The sequence below is a fragment of the Felis catus genome, chromosome B1, assembly GCF_018350175.1.
Source record: "Felis catus isolate Fca126 chromosome B1, F.catus_Fca126_mat1.0, whole genome shotgun sequence".
Classification (NCBI taxonomy): Eukaryota; Metazoa; Chordata; class Mammalia; order Carnivora; family Felidae; genus Felis; species Felis catus.
This window is the reverse complement of record NC_058371.1, coordinates 79,903,304-79,924,501: the sequence shown is the minus strand read 5'-3', so window position 1 is coordinate 79,924,501 and position 21,198 is coordinate 79,903,304. Positions and strand designations below refer to the sequence as shown.

Below are 21,198 nucleotides of genomic sequence, written 5' to 3'. Positions count from 1 at the left end.
GTCTGTTGTATTGACTCTGATATTTGTCTTTAATCATCGTCATCTTGGAAAATCTTCTCCATCTTCTAGCCAAGATTCATTTAGTGAAACCCTGCTATTTCCATTCTAAAATCTACCTTTTATCATCGTAAGGGAAAATATATTCATTTTCCTGCAGTTTTCATTGTAGAGATTCCAAATTTTCTAGCGAAAGATATCTTCAAAAAAATCAAGTGCCATGTATTTCAAAAAAACAACATATTTATTTTCACACTCATAAAAATGGTATAAACTTACTACTTTATGAATTAAAACTAGAAAAAAAATCACTATTTACTAGGGTTTGTATTGTCAATAAAGTCCTCTTCAACTAAACGTGGATTTAAGCTATACTCACATATAGCAAATCAAGTTGCGGCAAATAATACAGAATCTATTTTCATAAGCAACAATGGATTTTCACTGAGTTCTTCAACAGTGCTTGAAAATAACAGTGTGCTATTTAAAGAGAGCTTGTGAAATTTCAGGAATGTCATATATTAGTAAACAATTCAGAACTACATGTGTAAAGAGGCAATTAATTTGTTGAGTTAATGAAAAACAGGTTCTCCTAGTTATTTTTGTCTGTAAGCCAATTCTGGGTTGATGGTTCCTGAATTCAGAAAAAGCACTAGCTTTTCAGAACTAGCAGTTCTGTCCCCAAGGTACGGTGTAAGTGAGGTCCCATTTCTTATTTCCTGCATCATGCTTACCTTCCAACATCTGGACAAGGGTTGTCCACTAAATGGACAACATCTGGACACAGGACAGTGCAGCCGCTGTGACAGAGGAAATAGGGAGCAACCAAGTAGAACAAAGGTGCAACAGGGCTCCAGCTTCCCTGCTCACCTTCCCTCTAAGGGCTAAGTCTATCTGTGCTGGCCTAAAGCGACCTCAAAAGAAGCAGGGCAAGAAAGTTCCTTTTACTTCAAGAAATTTTTTTTTTCAAATTTGCAATTTATGCAAAAATTCAGGTTTTATTTTTACTTATTCTTACATTTGGTGGGAGCTGATATCAGGAACTTATAGGCAAACAATAACTTTTGTTTTCTAAGTCTTGCTGAACAAAAATACACACAATGTAGCATTATCTTGCCACAAGCCTTGCTTTTTTACATCTCACAGAAGAATGCAATGTTACTATTTCTTGAACAAAATGCCCAGATTACTGAGGAAACCATCTTTGGAGGAAATGTTTAATAAGCCTATTTTATTTAAATAAATCCTCCAGGAGGAAATGAGAGAATTCAGTGTCTTTACTTAGAAGAAGGCTGGGTAAGTAGTCATCTGTCAAATTTATCTGCACAGCTCACCAACACCTCCTTATTAGAAACATCAATATTTCCACATCACAATTCCCAAAAATGACTTTAAAGCCTCAAAATTCTGTGTCTCCTTTGGCTTGCTTCTCTCTCGATTCTACCCAGGCTGTATTAATGGTTCGCTTCATTCATCTCGATCTTCATAAACTTTCTTCAGAACGTTCATCAGTCTCTCGCTGTTTCAGCATCATGGGAGGGCTTTTCTTTCTCTTTGCGTTCTTTTTCAACCTAAGTCAAGGCAGTTCTATTGCATGTTTTCTGCTTTCTTTCTACTTCAGAACTGTATCTTTTTTTGATCTGCTTTCCACAGAGACGGGTTTCAAGAGATTGTTCACAATCATGGACTCATTCTTCCCATTTAGATTCTTTACCAAAGATCAAAGGACCTTTCTGTGAAATGCACCCGTACATTCTCAGCAGGGACTTGAACTGCAGTTTAGGTAAGGTAGAATTTCACAAACTTACCTGACTGATACCATCCGTAATTACTGATTTCCACTGTATATCCCACTGTAGTGGGAGCAACCACAGCAAACTGGCTTTTCACTGTCAAAGAGTTCTGCTTTTCTCTGTGATCTCTGCCGCACTGTGTTCTTGAGTTCTGTCTCAATGCTGGATTTTTTTTAATGTTTTTTTTGAGAGACAGATAGAGCATGAGCAGGGTAGGGGCAGAGAGAGAGGGAGATACAGATTCTGAAGCAGGCGCTAGGCTCCAAGCTGTCAGCACAGAGGCCAACCCAGGGCTCAAACTCATGGACCATGAGATCATGACCTGAGCGGAAGCTGGACACCTAACTGACTGAGCCACCCAGGTGCCCCTCCTTCCCAAGGTTAGCCAATTCCTAGAGACAGTAAACAACAGTAAGCTTTTCAAATGCAAACCAACCACCCAGGGTCCACACCCTTAACCACTCCCTAATCATTCCCAGGGCCAGGTACCAAAACAACTCAGAGCAGCACACAAAGTCCAAAGCCCACTAGAATTACTCAAACTAGCCAATCCTAAACCTGTTTCGCCTGCCTCTACTGTTTCTCTGATGGAAATGGCAAGAAAGGCTCTTGCCTACAGTTTCCTCCTTTCCCTCCATCTCCTGACTGACTCCAGTGCTTCCCCAGGTGCCCCACCACCCTATCCCCACCCCTGCCCTGGTGTGGTGGGCCCCTTCCTCTTGGGATCTGTGAGTATAAGGAACTATGTTTTCAACAGCAATCATCATTTGATCTGTTGGCCTTACCGTATTTTAATAATAAAACAGCTGTGTGTCCTTGGAAAAGGGACAGAACTTCCTCCTCCATTTCTTTATCAGAAAAAAGAGGATAAAATTTCTTTTTCACAGTGCTCTTGTAAAGATCAACTAAAATAATATGCATCCTGTACTGTGTATATAGTAAGTACTCAATAAATACTGATGTTCCAAAATGAACAGATAAAAAATGTTAGAGATAACTCATTAAAGGCTACATAACTAGGAAGATGTAGAATCCATATGTCACCCAGATTTTTCTGACTCCAAACCCCGTCCTTTTTTCATGTAACAGTACATTCCCCAGTCACACATAGTCCCTCCTACTGCACTCTGAAACATCTACCATAGTAGTAAACACATACTGGATGATAGTAAGTTATGTATAAGTACATCACTAGGACAGCATGTGCTCAACAAGTTGAAAGAAGGAAAAAGAGAGGAAACAGGGGAAGGAAAGAGGGAGGGAGGGAGGGAAAGGGAAGGAATGAAGGAATGAACAGAGGAAGACAGGGACGATCCTCTCTATCTCAGGAATACAGTTAAAATTATTTCTCTCCTGGTATCTTCTTTCATTCTGGGCCCCCAGTCTACCTTCAACTAAAGGTAAAATGGCTTTATCCCTAGTTATAAAAATTCCCAACCAGGAAACACACACACCCAGTTGCATAAATTTCCCTCTACCAGTCTTTTTTATGGACCCAAAACTTCTAATAACTTCTGCCAAGTTTCCTTTTCTTATATATCAACCTTCAGGATGTTTTTAAACAATTTTTTTAAGTTTGTTTATTTTGGGGGGAGAGAGAGAATGAGTGGGGGAGGGGTAAAAGGTGAGAGGAAGACAGGCTCCATGCTGTCAGCACAGAGCCCAATGCCACAATCTGACTAACCGTAAGATCATGACTTGACCTGAAATCAAGAGTCGGACACTCAACTGACTGAGCCACCCAGGCGCCCTTCAACTTTCAAGATGTTTTTAAAACACCACTCTCTGGAGCTATTCAAGGTCAGGTGTGAATTTCCCCTGCCTGCAAAAGCTTGTATATACTCCAATGACAACTTCTTTCCTTCTCCTGTGTCATATACCTGGGCTTCCCAACTTAAAGTGGTCCAGAGACATCAAGTAAACATTTGACAGCTTCACCACCTTCAAAGAACATTAGCAACATAGAGCTGTATTTGATCACTCTTGACCCAAAACAGCAACTAGTATTCTCAAAACCACCTATAACTTAAAGAGGGTTTTGTGGTTTGGGTGGTGTTTTGTTGTTGTTGCTGTTGTTTTACCTTTATGGCAGAAAGCCATAAAATTTTACGATCTAGGTGAACTATATTAGGCAGAGAAAAAAGAGATTACAAATGTTGGGTTTTCACCTTCTTAAACATCTCTCTTCCATTCTTCCATTCCTTTGATGTCCTCACTGCCACCAGCCTTGTCCATGTATATCTTCCCTAGTCCTCCAAGTGGGAGGCACCATGCACAGTGTAGTCTTCTTTGTTTTACTTTTTTTTTTAATTTTTTTTTCAACGTTTATTTATTTATTTTTGGGACAGAGAGAGACAGAGCATGAACAGGGGAGGGGCAGAGAGAGAGGGAGACACAGAATTGGAAACAGGCTCCAAGCTCTGAGCCATCAGCCCAGAGCCCGACACGGGGCTCGAACTCACGGACCGCGAGATCGTGACCTGGCTGAAGTCGGGCGCTTAACCGACTGCGCCACCCAGGCGCCCCTGTTTTACTTTTTAATGGATAATTTCAACCATACCCAACCTAGCATAATAAACTTTAAGTGCATGTGACCTGCTATATTTTCATCCTTCATGCTGACATTAATTTATTTTAGAACTCTTGAGGGGTCTAATTGTAACAAAAAGTAGAAACTTAAAAATCTTGCCAATTTTTGTCTCTCAAAATGCATGCATGCATACATAAAATAATACAAAACACAGCTGACCAAAATTAAACAAAAAGGCCAAAATTCATTTTCAACAACTAAAAGCAGTTCGGATTTAGATCACAGAGTCAGACTTAGAACATCACAATTTCCTATCATTCTTGGGGAAAGTCAAATCTTGTCAGGGGCCTGGATCATTGCTAAAGTATTGGACCTAGGATTTGAATATCTCCTTTTAATTAGCAATAAAGTAATTTCTAATTTTTATTCAACTTACAGCCCATAAAGTCTTGGCCTGCTAATGGAAAAAAATGTGTAGAAACAGGTATTCCCTCATACTCTTGATCAAATCATGGTTCTTCTGATTAAACAATGTATCAAACTGGGCCAAATCCTACTAAATCTAAATTTTGCCATATTTTATATTCAGGTATGAAGCAATTTCTAAATTTTAATTTCATTGCTACCGCTCTGTTCAGTTTTCTTAAAGCAATGACAACAAAAGGCAGGAAAACTTTAATATAACTTTCACTTCTGTTTATATTTTTAGCCTGTATTAGCCTTTGAGAAAACAACTTCTATAAATTCATTAATCAAAGATAAGTTTTCTTTTCTGCAGCCTTTTTCATAAAAGGCTCCAATTTTATATTATGTGCATATCTCTACTACCGTTATTGACTTCATAACAAATAGAAACCAGAACTGCTTGAAATAGTTTTCCAGACATTCATTCACTTTACTTTTGAAAACTGAGTAAAAACATTCAATTTTCTTTCAGTAGTCTTCTACATCTTATTGGTCATTATGGACATAGCACACATTTCCCAATAACTGCATTCTTCTGACTCTTTTTTTTTTTTAATGTTTATTTTTGAGAGAGAGACAGAGTGCAAGTGTGGGAAGGGCAGTGAGAGAGGGAGACACAGAATCTGAAGCAGGCTCCAGGCTCCAAGCTGCCAGCACAGAGCCCGACACAGGGTTCGAACTCATGGACCGTGAGATCATGACCTGAGCAGAAGTTGCATGCTTAACTAAGCGGCCCCCTGACTCTTTGTCTTAAAGAATCAGCTGAAGAAAATAATCTTAGAGAATGTAATATGTTACACATAGATTTTCAAATGAACACCAATCAGAGCATGTTATATAGTCTATACAATAAGATCTTTGGAAGGATGATGTCAGCAAAAACAGCACAGTAAAGCATAAAATAATATAGCACAGTAGCATAAAATTCTCTCCCCCATAAAAGTAACAATAAAAAAATAGCAAAAATTGTCAGAATCAACTTTTTTGGAATTCTGGAAATTAACCAAAGGTCTACAGCAACCCAGGGTGCATTTTATTCAAGAAAAAATGCTGAATTTTAGTTAAAAAAAAAAAAAGAATATCCTTTGAAGCATTTTCTCCTGTCCTATTCTGATCTTCCTCTCTGTAGCTCTGAGACAGCTTTAAAAACCAAAGCCTGCAATCATGGTGAAAACCGACAACCTGCAATCACAGCACAGACCAATAGCCTGATAGCCACCAGAGGGGGGAAAACGAGAGTGGAACTCCTTTAAAGCCTCATTTCCCGAGCATTGTCATTATTTGCCCTGTCTCATGGTTCCATGGAAATCTCCACACTCAAGGTTGTGTTTTTTTCCCTGACTCAGAGCTAACTCAGTGTACAAACTTTTTCCCTAGGAGTTTCTGTCAAAAACAATTAGAGAGAATTAATTAACTTTATGGCTGTATGAAGCAATGGATAACAGTTTTAATAAACAAAATGAAATGCTGGGGTACAAGATGCCCAAAGGGGCACTGAAAATCTCCCAACATATTTCTGAGAATCTAGAAGCCCACACAATGCATAGGGCTATGTATATATCCAACACTGTAACATGCTCAGGAAAGATCTGAGAAGGTCTTAAAGCCTAGAGCCTGCTTCAGATTCTGTATCTCTCTCTTTGCCCATCCCCTGCTCACGCTCTGTCTCTCAAAAATAAATTAAAAAAAAAAAAAAAAAAGATTCTCTCCTTCTGTCCCTCTCTCCTATTTACTCTTTCTCTAAAATAAAAAAAAAAAAATTCTGTCTAATCATTAGCTGACTATTAAGGTAACCAAATAAAGACTTTCATGACCATACATGACAAAAAATACAGACTTTATAGAATTAGTTCAGAAAAGACACTAAGAAAATAAACAACCATGGGGAAGGAGGAGAATCTGATTCCTAGAGTAACCATATTATATATTTAAAATATAGTTTTCAGGGCACCTGGCTGGCTTAGTACAGCATGTGACTCATAATCTGTTTTGAGTTCAAGCTCCACATTCGGTATAGAGATTACATTAAAACAAAATCTTGGAGTGCCTGAGAGGCTCAGTCAGTTAAGCAGCGGACTCTTGACTTCATCTCGGGTCATGATCTCAAAGTTCCTGAGATCAGGGCCCACACTGACAGTGCACAGAGCCTGCTTCTGATTCTCTCTCTCCCTCACTCTCTGCTCCTTCCTCATTCATGCTCACTCTCTCTCAAAATAAATATGTAAACTTAAATTTTTTAACAAAAAAATTAAAAAATTTAAAAATTAAAAAAAATAAAATCTTAACAAATGTACAGTTTCCAAAAAAAATTACTAGATGAGAAAGAAACAAGAAAATAGGGCCTATACACAGGAAAGGAAGCAATCAACAAAAATATTGTCCCCAAGGAAGACCAGACACTGGACTTACTACATAATGACTTTTAGGAAGTTATTTGAATTATGTTCAAACAAGTAAAGAAAAATATGCTTGAAGAACAAAGGAAAGTAAAAGAATGATGTCACCAAACACAAAGTAGAACTAAAAAGAAAGAAATTATTGTAAACATACACCCACACAAATTCTAGAGTTAAGGATATAATAATTGGGGCACCTGAGTGGCTTAGTGGGTTAAGCGCCTGACTCTTGGTTTGGCTCAGGTCATGATCTCACAGTTCATGAGATCAAGCACCATGTCAGGCTCTGTGCTGACAGTGCAGAGCCTACTTGGAATTCTCTCTCTCTGTCTCTCTCTGCCTCTCCTTCTATTAAAATAAATAAACTTAAAAAAAAAAGGATACAATAATTGAAATGAAATATTTCCTAATGAGACTCAGCAGCAAATTTGACCAAGGGGGAAGAAAAAAATCAGCAAACTTGAATATAGTTGGTTGAGATTATTCAGTATGAGGAACAGGAATAAAAATAATAAAAAATAAAAATAAATAAAAGAGGAAAAATGAACAGAGCCTCAGAAGCTTAGGAGACAATATCAAATATATCAACAAAAATATATCAGGAAACCAATAAGGAAAGGAGAGAAAGAAAGGGGAGGAAAGATTATTTGAAAAATAATGGTAAAAATCTCATAAACATGATTAAAAATCTACTCTTACAAGAAGCTCAATGACATCCAAGCAGGATAAACTCAAAGAAAGCCATACCTACACATATCACAATCAACTTGTTGAAAGAGATAAAGAAAGAGAAAAATCTTGAAAAGAGCAAGAGCAAAATTGCTAATCACATACAAACAATACCAGTAATATTCACAGCCAATTATCAGAAACCATGAAGACCAGAAGACAATGGGAATGACATATTAAAAGTGCTCAAAGAAACGGGGCACCTCGGTGGCTCAGTTGGTTAAGTGTCTGACTTCAGCTCAGGTCATTATCTCCTGGTCTGTGAGTTGGAGCCCCACTTCAGGCACTGTACTGACAGCTCAGAGCCTGGAGCCTGATTCAGATTCTGTGTCTCCCTCTCTCTCTAACCCTTGCACTCTGTTCCTCTCTCTCTCTCTCAAAAATAAACATTAAAAAAAAATTTTTTTAAGTGCTCAAAGAAAGACTGCCAACCAAGAAATCTACACCCAGCAAAACTATCCTTCAAAACTAAAGGAGATATTATACATTTCCAGGTGAAGAAAAGCTAAAAGAATTAATTACTTGCAGAGTGCCTGGGTGGCTCAGTCGGTTGGGTGTGTGACTTCAGCTCAGGTCATGATCTCACAACTCATGGGTTCAAGCCCTGCATTGGGCTCTGTGCCGACAGCTCAGAGCCTGGGGCCTGACTCAGATTCTGTGTCTCCCTCTCTCTCTGCCCCTCCCCTGCTCATGCTCTGTCTCTCTCTGACTCTCAGAAATAAACATTAAAAAAATTTTTTAAAAAAAGAATTCATTACTTGCAAATACTAGAGTCCTTCAAGCTGAAATTAAAAGATATGAGAGAGTAACTCAAATCCACATGAAGAAAGAAAGAATACTGGTAAAGGTAATTACATAGATAAATATAAAAGTACAATCTTCTTGTTTTTAGCTTTTTTTCTAATGTATGATTTAAAAGAAAACTGCATAAAGTAACAATTGTAAATCTGTGTTGAGAGGCACACAGTGTAAAAAGATGTAATCTGGATAAAAATAGTAGTACAAATAAGGGGAAGGGGTCACAATTAGCAACAAAATTGTGACATGCTACTGTAATTTAGTATTGATCCAAACTAGATTGTTACATGTGTTAATTGTAATTCTCAGGGCAATACCAAAGGAACTAACTCAAAAGAATAGTAAAATAAATGAAAAGAGAATTAAAACGGTACACTAGAAGACACCTATTTAACCAAAAAACAGTAAAGGAAGAATAAAGGAATAAAAAAAATGCATAAAACACGTAGAAAACAAATTGCAAACTAGCAGAAATAAATCCTACCTTACCAGTCCATACAATGAAATGTTATTAGCCATAAAAATGAAGTACTGATTCAGATACAACATGGATGAATCTTGAAAATATTATGCTAAGTGAAAGAAGCCTCAAGAGGTCACCTATTTTTATTTCATTTATATGAAATACCCAGGATAGCCAAATTCATACAAACAGAAAATAGAGTGGTGCTATGATCTGAATCCCTCCCAAAACTCATATATTGAAATCCAAACCCCAAGGTGATGGTATTAGGAAGTAGGAAGTGGGACCTTTAGGAGCTAATTAGGTCATAAGGGCAGACACCTCATGAATGGGATTAGTGCTCTTATAAAAGTGACCACACAAAGCTATCCAACCCCTTCTGCCATGTAAGGATACAATAAGAAGTCTGAGATGTTTGCAAACTTAGGAGGGTCCTCCTAAGCATGCTGGCACCCTCCCTGATCTAGGACATCTAGATCCTTAGAATCAGGGACTATTTTATTATCCCCCAAAGCACCTATCTCAGAATGCAAACAATGAACACTGAATAAAAGACAACTGAAGGGTAGTGCTAACAGCAGGGCATGGCCTGCATCAAATCTTAAAACAGAAGAGTTGGAAACTCAGACTTGATCAATATTTCTCCAGCCTTTTTTTGTTTTGTTTTTAGAGACCATTCAGTAATTTGAATGATATCTCTCAAATCTATAGGCAGAAAAACCTTTGGTGTAAAGATACCAACCATAAACTTCATTTTCATGAGTACCCATCATTTTTTTTTCTTTACTCCATTTCCTGTCATCATACTGGGAAAAAGCAATGTCCATGCAGTTAACGCATCCCACATTCTAGCCTCTGTTTTTATTAACATCCTCAATTCCAATAACTTCTCAATAGCACTCCTCATGAGTCACCATCCACATATAGGCAACACTCTTGAAACTTGTTTTCACCTAACACTGCCCCATGACAAAAAATATGAATTGCAAACATCTCTCCCCCCCACCATAATCTCCTAGTTTTCATGTTTTCTTCCTCTGCCCTCTCACTTTACTTGTTCACCTATCTCAAAATACTCAAAATACCTCAAAATACTTCTATCTTTTCTCCCATTCTATTAATCACTTATTTAGCCTAAAAAGGATACCACTATGGATAAAGTGTAATGAGAAGATAGGAGAGAAGTAGGAAATAGGGTTTGGAAAGTTAGGGAGAGATCCAATTGCATAGGGCTTTTTGGACCTGGAAAGGGGTTGGGATTTTATGCTACTGAAATATTTTATTATATTCGAATTTTATGAAAAGCCATTTAAACAGAAAAATTACAAGTTGATTTACAATTTTAAAAGCTTCCTCTAGTTCTTGTAGGAGAAGAGTGTAAACAAGGAGGTCAATAAAGAGGATAGTGTAGAAATCTCGGTAGGAGATGACAGCATTTTGGACATAAGTGATTCTAGAAAAAATGAAGAAAAATCAATATATTTAACATGTATCTTGGAGATATAATAAACAGGATGCATTAGATGTGTAGGATGACAGAAAAGAAAATATCATTTTTTTTCTTTTTTTCTAAAGCCATTTTCTTTAAGTTTATTTATTTTGAGAGAGAGAGTGCATGCACAAGCAGAGGAGGGGCAGAAAGAGAGAGGAGAGAGAATCCCACACAGGCTCCATGCTGTCAGCACAGACCCCAACAGAGAACTTGATGCTGTGAACCACAAGACCATGACCTGAGCCAAAACCAACAGTCAGATGCTCAACTGACTGAGCCACCCAGGTGTCCCAGAAAAGAATGTATCCTTAATGATACCTTGGGTTTTGGCTTCTTCTTGTTGAATTGGCTTTTTTCTCATTATATAATATCCTTTTCTGTCTCTAATATTTTTCTTTGTTCCAAAGTCAAATTTACTTGATATTAATGCAGCCATTTGGCTTTCCTTTGATAAATGCTTGCATGATATGTTTTTTTCTATCTTTTTACTTTCCATCTGCATATATGGTTATAATTGAATTTCTAATAGAATATAGTTGGGTCATGTTTGTTAATCCAATCAGTCAATCCTTTTCATTTAATTGACATATTAGGCCATTTATACTTAATATAATTATTGCTAGGGCTTAAATCTGTCACTTAAATATTTCTTCTCTGTTTATTTTCTCTGTTTTTTTTCCTCTCCATTTTCTTGTTTCTACTTTCCTGTCTACTACTTAAACATTTTTTAAGAATCCATTTTGAATTACCTATACTTTTTAAAATATCTCTTTGTACAGTTTTTTTTAGTGGTTGCTCTATTACATTATCTTTTTTTTTTTAATTTTTTTAATGTTTATTTATTTGGTGGGGAAAGGGAAGGGGCAGAGAGAGAGGGAGACACAGAGTCCAAAGCAGGCTCCAGGCTCTGAACTGTCAGCACAGAGCCTGACTCAGGGCTCAAACTCATGAGCTGTGAGATCATGACCTGAGCCAAGTCAGATGCTTCACTGGCTGCGCCACCCAGGTGCCCCACTATTATATTATCTATCTAGCTATGTAATTATCCAGAGATATTATCTAGATATTACATTAATTATGTATGCATGTATGTTATTTTATATACATATTTATAATACATAAAATTACAATCCGTGGATATCATCACTTCTTTGTCTGAAGTATAGATGCTTTACCTTCCATTATGTCCCTTTACTCTTCTCCATTTACAAAATAATTATCCTAAGTAATTCTTCTACATTCATTTAGAACCACATGGGTGTCATAATTTTTGTTTTAACCACCATACATAATTTAGAAAATTTAACAACAGAAGGAAAGTCTATTTTATTTACTCATATTTTAACTGTGTTCTTACTTCCTGACTTTCTAAGGTTCATTCTTTTATTATATTGTTTCTGTTCAGAGAACTTCCATTTTAAGATAGTTCTGCTGATGACAAATTCTTAGTTTTCCTTCATCTGAGAATGTCTTGATTTCCCCTTCATTCCTGAAAAAAAGAATTCTGGGTTGGCAGTTCTTTCTTTCAGCATCTGATAATATGGAATCCATATTACTTACTTTTGGAATTCATTGTTTCGAGTCAAAATCCAGAATCGTTTGAAATTTTTCTCTGGTGCTTCAAACTGCTTTCTTTTTAGTATTCAGAATTTTAATATGATGTAACTTGCCATAGATTTGTTTAGGTTTATCCTGTTTGGGATCATTCAGCTTCTCGAATCTGTAGATTTATGCCACTGAACAAATTTGGGAAGACTTCAGCTATTATTATTATTATTATTATTATTATTATTATTATTATCCATTAGTCTTTGAATATTTTTTTAACTCCACCCTCTTTCTCCTTTCCTTCTGGAACTCTGGTGACAGAAATCTTTTCTTTTAGTCACACAGGTCCCTAAGGCTCTGGTCTTTTTTGTGTTTTATTTTTTTCCTAGTCCGTTTTTTAAAGTGCACTTTCTGGGGGCACCTGGGTGGCTCAGTCAGTTAAGCATCTGACTCTTGATCTCAGCTCAGGTCTTAATCTCAGGGTCATGAGTTCAGGCCCCATGCTGGGCTCCATGCTGGGGTGAAGCCTACTTAAAATAATAAAAATAAAAAATAAAGTGTACCTTCTGTGCAGGATCCAATGCCAAGAGGAATCTCCTTGGTTAGAACTTCCTCCCATGGGGAGGGGGAGGGGAACAGGAAGAACCTGTTGGTGACTTTGCCACCAAGGACCCCTTCAGTCCTAGCCACAACTACTGCTGAAGACATGTACATTGACCATCAAGGACCTCTTCAGTTTTGAACCTCTGTCATTCTCAACTGTCAGAGCTACATGGAGACTTCACCTCTCACAATTGAACCAGAGACTCTACACTCTATCTGGACAGCATGCCTGCAGCAACTCCTAGTTTTTCCCACCAAAGCCATTCCAAAAAGGCTGGGAGAGGTGACTGTACCCTCAAATCATATATTAACACAAGGTCACCAGAAACATGGAAAAGCAAGGAAATATGATACCGCCAAGGAAATATGATACCACCAAAGAGACACAATAATTTTCCAGTAACTTATTCCAAAGAAATGGAGATCTACAAGTTACTTGAAAAAGAATTTCCAGATAATTATCATAAGGAACTCAGTAAGATTTAAGAGAACACAGACAACTCAACAAACTCAAGAACATAAGACATGAACAAGATGAGACATTCAACAAAGAAATAAATAAGAAATCATAAAAATAAACCAAACAAAAATTATGAAGCTGAAGAACAAAATGAAAAATGTGATATAGAATGTCTTATTCTGTTTGGACAACTATAACAAAACATTATAGACTGGATAGCTTATTAATAACAGTAATTTATTTCTCACATATCTGGAGGCTGAAAGTCCAAGATTATAGTGCCAACATAGTTGGTTCTAGAGAAGGCCTTCTTCCAGACTGCTGACTTCTCGCTGTGTCCTCACGTGGTGGAAGGGGCAAGGTAGCTCTCTGGACCCTCTTTTATAAGGGCATTAATTCCATCCATAATGGTTTCACCCTCATGGCCTACTAGTTACCTTTTTAAGATCCTACCTCATAATATCATTACATTGGGCACTAAGATTTCAACATATGAATGGGGGGTGGGTGACAAACACCCAGACCATAGCAAAGAGCTTCAACAGTAACTTGATCAAGCAGGATAAAGAAAACAGGGAATAAGCTCTTTGACATTGGTCTTGGCAGTGATTTCTTAAAAATGACACCAAAAGCAAAGGCAACAATAGCCTGGGTGGCTCAGCTGGTTGAGCGTCTGACTTCAGCTCAGGTCATGATCTCATCATTCGTGAGTTCAAGCCCCGCATCGGGCTCTGTGCTGACAACTCAGAGCCTGGAGCATGCTTCTGATTCTGTGTCTCACTCTCTCTCTCTCTGCCCCTCCCCTGCTCAGGCTCTGTCTCTCTCTCTCTAAAAACTAAATACACATTAAAACAAATTTGTAATTAAAAAAATCAAAAATGAAAACAGGATCTCAAGGAGATATTTCTACCTCCATGCTCATTGCAACATTATTCATGATAGCTAATATATAGAAACAAACTAAATACCCATCAATGAATAAATGGATAAAGAATTCATGGTACACACACACACACACACACACACACACACACACACACACTGAACGTTATTCACCCTCAAAAAACAAGGAAATTCTGCAATTTACAACAATGTGGATGAATTTAGAGGGTATTACCAAGTGAAATAAGCCAAACACAGAAAAATAAATATTGCATGGTATCACTTATGTGGAAGTTTTAAAAGTCAAACTTAGAGAACAGTTGAATAGTGGTTGCCAGGGGCTGGGGGCAAGAGAGGGAAAGAGATGTTGGTCAAAGGATATAACCTTTCGGTTATAAGAGAAATAAGTTCTAGAAATCCAACGTACATCATGGCAGTACAGCTAATAATAATGTATTCTACACTTGAAATTTACTGAGAGTACATCTTACTTGTTCTTACCCCCCCCACACACACACACAGTTAACTATGTAAGATGATAAATATGTTAATCAACCTATTGTGGTAATAATTACACGACGTACTTATATCAAAACACCACACTACACTGCACACCTTAAATATATTCAATTTTTAATTGTCAATCATATCTCAATAAAGCTGGGAAAAATTAAGTTTCCTTTTTCTCTGTTGTTTACACTGGGCCATTTCTCTTTTTCTTCTAGTTTACTGATTCTTTCCTCTGTCCCATCCATTCTGCTGTTGAATCCATCCACTGAACTTTTTATTTTGGTTATTGTATTTTTCAGTTCTAAATTTCCCTTTGATTCTCCTTTATATCTTATATTTCTTTGCTGAGACATTCTAGCTCTTTACTGAGGCTTTTCACTTCTTCATTGGTTTCAAGAATGTTCATAATTGCTTGTTTTAGCATTTTTATTGTAGCTGCTTTAAAATCTTTGTCAGATAATCTAACGTTCTGTCATCTCGGTGTTGACATCTATTGATTGTCTTTTTCATTCAGTTTGAGAACTTTCTAGTTCTTGGTATGATGGGTGATTGTGAATTAAGAACTTAAACATTTTCCTATTGTGTTGTAAAACTTTGTGTATATATATTTTTATTTATCTATTTATTTTTTGAGAGAGACAGAGCCAAAGTGCAAGCAGGGAAGGAGCAAAGAGAGAGAGGAAGACACAGAATCTGAAGCAGGCTCCAGGCTCCAAGCTGTCAACACAGAGCCCATGCAGGGCTCAAACCACACCCGTGAGATCATGATCCAAGTCAGACGGACACTTAACCAACTGAGCCCCCAGGTGCCCCTAGAACTGTATTTTATTAAATCTTCTGTTTTAGGTAATTTTTTTCCTCTAAAACTTCTCAGGAAGGTCAAGGGAAAGTTGGCACTGCTGCATTTCTGCCAGGTGGAGGCAGAAGTCTAAGTTTCCACTTAGCCTCAACTGACACCTGCAGTGGGGAGAGTCTCCTCATCACCAGCTGCTAGGGTGGGAGCTCCAGCACTCTGTGCGGTCTCCACTGACACCACGGGGCTTTATCATAAGTCTGACAGGATAAAAGTCCCTACTTCTCTGACACCACTCCGGTGGGATTGATGGGCTACCTTGTTCTAGCCTTGTCAAGATGAAACTCTAAGCTCCCCCCATTCCACCTTTGCTGGTGTGGGCAGCAGGGAACCATAGTTTTTGTATGGTGTTGGACTGGAATAGAGAGCAGTTAATGTCTAAAAGTCGTCTGATTTCCTAGACGACCCCTTTCCTGGAATTTTGGATAGAAAGATACTGCTTTTATGGGACTCTGTCTGCATTCAGTAGCATTTCTAGGTTGCTGGCTTTTCAGATCCAATTCTCAATTCCCAAGTTCCCAAGTAAGTCTGCCTTTTGCTCTCCATCTTTCAGTGGCTTTTAATGTTTATTTTATACATAAGGTCCAAGATTTTTAGCTGTACTTACCAGGAGGAATATGGAAAAGCACGTCCAGAAGTAGAACTTTATTTTAACTTTATTTTAAATATTAGAGATACGGTTTTTATCTACAATGTCCTTGGGAATACTACTCTACTCATTATTCTCTTTTTTTTCTCTTACAGTAGTTTGTGTAGGACTTAACCACAGTCATTTGTGTTGTTCGTGTTTAAGCACAATAAGTATTCCTGAGCTCCCAGGGGGAGCCCCCTCATTAGGGGAGTAGGGTGAACCAAAAAAGCTTTCTCAGTTTTGTGGTTACAGGGCCCACAGTTCTATCATTAAGACTGATAATTCGACATATGTCCACAGTTCTTTCTGAAATCTGCTTTCCTTTCTCTCTTCCTACTCTCATCGGAGTCTTTTTCTTTGTCTTTAGTATCAGTTTGATCACACATCAGAATCTTTTTTCCTTTGTCTTTAGTGTCAGTTTGATTCTACTTCCTACAGCACCTTTTCAACAGGGTTTTGTTCTGGAAAGGAAATTTGGCAGGTTTCAAGCCTTCACAGGCTGACAGCAATGTCAAGTTTTTGTGTCTCCCTGAACTCACACACACATTGGGACTTACAAAGTCCAAACTCCCAGTTTGAGCTGGTTTTCCCAGATTGCCTGAGTTCCCTCCCACTTGTGAGGGGAGCCCCTTTCTTTCAAGGGTGAGCATTTGTTATTGATTTCAAAAGTTCCTAGCTCTCAGTTTCCTTCTGCACTTTTAAGCATAGCCATGTTTTGCCATATTTTGGAGTTTGGGGCTCTCTGGTCATCTAGTTGAACATGTTGCCTGTGGGATTTTGGTCTTATTATCTTAGTTTCTACATCTGTTTTGTGAGAATACTCATACCGATTCAAAAACTGTTGAATTGCCACATGGCCTTCCCTCAAAATCCTCCTTTAAAATGGATAAACTCCCTCCTCTATAACATCATGTTTCAAAGTTTCATTTGCCTTCAAATTCTACTGAATTCATTCTTGCCAAAATCACCAGTTACATTCTTACAATTAAACTTGCTTTCCTGTTTTTTCTCTGACCACTCCAAATAATTTATTTGATTTTTAGCCAAACAGTAGCATTCAATTCCTTGAGTGTGTGTGTGTGTGTGTGTGTGTATACACATATATATATATGTATATACACATATATGTATCTCAGGACCTCGGCACTTGCTGGTATTTCTAGCTAGATGCACTTTCCTTTCCCCTCCCCACATTCCTCCACTCTCAGATTTCAACATTCACCAATTCCTCAAAACTGGGTTGTGTCTCATATACATTTCCTACTTTGTGCTCAAGCTTGTAGTAGTTCTTAGAATGCTGTATCATAACTGTCCATTTATTGTTACAGAAACTGGTCTGGATCACCCGGCAGAAGAACCAAGCAGCACTGGGAGATCTTGGAAGGCAGGTTTATTTTACACCGGTGGGCTCAGAGGAGATCATTCTCCAGAGGTCTGAGTCCCAGTCATAAGCAGAGGGGACAACTTATAGTCTGTTACTTCACATTCCTCATTAGTAGTAATTTGGTGCCAGCAGCAAGCAGGGTGGGAAGAAGAACCCAGAAGGGGAGTATTCGGGCAGGGACTGCGATTCCCCTATCAGTCCTGTCGGCCATCTTACAACAGATTTTTCCCTATCGTTCTCTCTCAATCCTCACCATAAATAATATCTTTCAGAGTAGGTGCAATGTTTTCTTCACCTCCACAACCTTAGTCATAGTGTAATCCCTAGTACATTCCTCCAGTAAGTATTGAATGAGTTATGAAAAAAAAAGAGTCCTTTTATCAACCTAGTCTTTTCAGCATAAATATGTTTACAAATAATCTCAATTTTATTAATAAATGTATTATTTTACTGAACATACAGGAAGTCATCCATACTGCAACAAATTTACAGAAGTACCAAGAAGTAAAATTAAAATCACCTGTGCTATAATAATCCCAATATTCAATGATAACTGCTGTTAAAATCTTTAATTTATATCCTTCCAGTCTTTTTTTTCCTCTGTGTTTATACCTATAGATGAGAATAATCTTGCAAATAGTCACTTTTGAAGTTTTATACATGAGGAAGCTTAAAATGAAACTGTTTCAAATGTGAGGCAACATGATGTAGATGTTGTATAGGCTCTCAAGCCCAGAGTGCCTTAGTTCCAACACTGTCTACCACTTATAAGCTATGTAAACATGGACTGGTTACAGCACTTCTCTGGGCCTCTCAGTTCAGTAGTAAAATGGGCTTAATGACAGTATCTGTCTCATGGAATTGCAATCAGGGCTAAATGAAGTAATATTTGTGACGTATTTAAAAGAGCCCCCTGCACGAAAGTTTGCAGCTAAAGACATAAAATAAATAATCGTGATTCTCTGCATGCTTCTCATCATAACATCCTGAAAAATAACATTATGCAGAGAAATTCTCAGCCAGACTGGAAAGGAAAATAAAAGAAAAAGAAAATACTTCTTCTTCTGGAAGAAAGAGGAAGTCATGAAAGGAATAGAGCAAGGAGGTCAAATTCCAAACCTCCATGGGATATGGGAAATGAACTACAGAGACACTCAAATAAATACCAAAGAGTAACAACATCAAAGCTACTGCCTACTCTTCCAGGTGTTGTCTAGGGGAGGCTGCAAACTCTCTCAGAAGTCCTGCCTTCAGCCTAGGACCACATCCAATATGGTGCAACAGCAGTAGTGCAGCACCATCAGAGGGAAGTGGATAGATAAATCTCTTTGTTGTTGTATTTGGTATGAAGGAAATGCAGATATTCTTTAACACTCCTACCCAAGGTGGAAGACCGGTGCCACAGAAAAGACCCAGAATCAGGAAATAGATATTTCCAAGGGCCAGGACTTCAAAACAGAGGCAAAGGACAGTTTATGACCAACAGTAACAGACAGGTCACAGGCCTGGTGACCAGACAGGACCAATTACACCAGCAACAGGTTCATCAGAAGAAGCCAATGCCAAAGAAAAGTGGCATAACATCACTCAACAATAGGGTAAAAGTGACTGAAAGGACCACCCAGAGACCCCTGCAAACACACCCAAGCCTACTCTCTCTAGCCAAAAAAGTCTTATCTGTGGAGATACACCTAGAAGCCAGATACATTGAGGAGAAGGGGGAAGGGCAAGAACTGTGGCAAGTTAAAGATTTGCACAGATAAGACTATCTTTAAAATAAAAAACCTCTCTGAAGCACCTGGGTAGCTCAGTCGGTTGAACAGTTGAGTGTCCCACTCTTGATTTCAGCTCAGGTCATGACCTCTTGGTTCAAGAGACTGAGCCCCCCACTGGGCTCTATGCTGACGGTGTGGAGCCTGCTTGGGATTCTCTCTCTCTCCTTCTTTCTCTACCCATCCCCTACTCACATGTGCTCCTTCTGTCTCTCAAAAAATAAATAAATAAACAATAAATGTTTTTTTTAAAGCCTCTTTTTAACCTGAAGAAAATAAATCACACTTAATAGGCCAATCAAGTAAGACACATGCACACTGCTACACTGAGCCTAACTAGATGAAGGGGCCAGGAGCAATATGAAATTAGTTAAGAGTAGTTGAGAGAAAATGAAGAAGCTATATTTCTTTGTACCATTCAGAAATGACATATTAAATTACCAACTATTCCACATAGTTGTTTTTTTTTTTTTAATTTTGGGATCGTATTTTGCGTATAATGTACTACCTTAAGAGCATGTGGGGAAACAAAAACTTTTTTCCATTACATTCTTCCAAAATGTATTTTATAACCAATAAAAATTCACAGAATGAACATAATTTATTTCACTTATCTTCTACAATTGGACATTTAAGTTGCATGTAGTATTTCCCTGTCCTAATTAATGATTCAATGATTATTTATATCTCTATTTCTTCATAATATATTCTTCATTGTGGAATTCCTGAATTGAGGCAACACACAGTTTTCTTTTAATACTTATTACCAAGTTGTCCTCTAGATAAAGTTCAAGCTCCTTAGTAAAAAAAAAAAACCTATTATAATTTGGTTTCTGTTTCCCTGTGCAGCTGAAATTCTCTCTATCCCCATCTACCCCAAACCATACACTTCAGCTAGTCTCTACTCTCTATTACTATTAGGACCTTATACTTGGAATTTCTTCTTACCGAAACACTTTCCCTCATTCCTTCAACTTCTCTTTTGCCTGGCTGAATTCTCCTCTTTGCTTAAGTATTAGCCTTAACCTCATCTCCTCCCCCTCTCTCAACCTCTGCTTGCACCTCACGCACAACTATATTGAGTCCTTTCCAAATGATAATTTGATCTCCTTAGTAAATTAATAGACCTTCCCAACTGAGTAAGTAGTCTTCTTGTCAGAGTAGTAATATAGCAATAAAGACAGAATTAGATTAGTAGCTACTAATCTAACTTTGTAGCTACTAAGTTCCAGGTACTATGCTATCCACTAGAGGTATAAGCATAAGACATGGTCAAATGAATTCAAATGTCCAATAAACGGCTGATTAAAATTCAACCTAATCAGAGGTCAAGTAAATAGCAATTATAGTGCAATACCATTTTTCTCCTATAAAGCCTCCATTTTTTTTTAAATTGATGATATCCTGCAATGAAAAAAATGTAGGAAAAGAGGTACCCTCATACCTAGCTGGAAATAATGGACATTGTTATAGCTTTACGGAGGGTAATTATAAAAAAAAAAATTCTACTGATGTAATTTTAGTGTATATATTGAATCGGAAAACAGACTTAAATGTATGAAGCTTTTCATGAATGTTTAGTAAAATTTACTATATATGTATAAAGTAAAAGATTGAAACCCATAATGTTAACATGGGGTGGGGTTGGAGTGAAGGAGATTATTTTTCAATTTGAATCTTCTCAAATGTTCTAAGTTCCCTACAACAAACCTCTATAAAATTTTGTCAAGAGGAAAAAAAGTATTTACAAAAACCATACTCTATTACCTTCAATCAGCCTCTTTCAAGTTAAGAAAGCCAGTTTTCTGGAAGGCCTCTCAATGAAAAGGTAATCTAGGTTCTAAGCCTACAAACTGAGAAATTAGATCCTGATATTTAGAATTCAACCAAGA

General features: G+C 37.6%; 1 protein-coding gene and 1 pseudogene across 3 annotated transcripts in view; both read right to left on the bottom strand.

Annotated features, from left to right (window-relative positions):
• TTC29 (tetratricopeptide repeat domain 29) overlaps window positions 1-21,198 on the bottom strand; it is a 677,245-nt gene that overhangs the window by 570,362 nt on the left and 85,685 nt on the right. The gene's annotated exons all lie outside the window — the stretch shown is intronic.
• Window positions 223-10,758, bottom strand: LOC101094923 (annotated as a pseudogene).